The sequence below is a fragment of the Aspergillus piperis genome (assembly GCF_003184755.1).
Source record: "Aspergillus piperis CBS 112811 unplaced genomic scaffold BO85scaffold_22, whole genome shotgun sequence".
In the NCBI taxonomy this organism is placed as follows: domain Eukaryota; kingdom Fungi; phylum Ascomycota; class Eurotiomycetes; order Eurotiales; family Aspergillaceae; genus Aspergillus; species Aspergillus piperis.
In genome coordinates, this window is record NW_020291612.1 from 459,516 (window position 1) to 459,746 (window position 231).

Here is a 231-nt window from a genome sequence, read left to right on the forward strand (position 1 = left end):
TTAGGATGTTGAATGGGTGAGATTTAGAGCATTATCAAGGGAGGGTAAGTGTAAAGAAGTATGTCGTTTAGGGGTAACTCGACAACATCATCAATAATGCTATTTGTGATTGCAATGAACAAGAAAGTAGTCTAATCTCACTGTAACTTGTTTTATAGTCAGTAATTCATCATATTTACCACAGCAGGATCCAACCTTTGATCATTCTGCTTGCAAGTCGAATCGAGCATG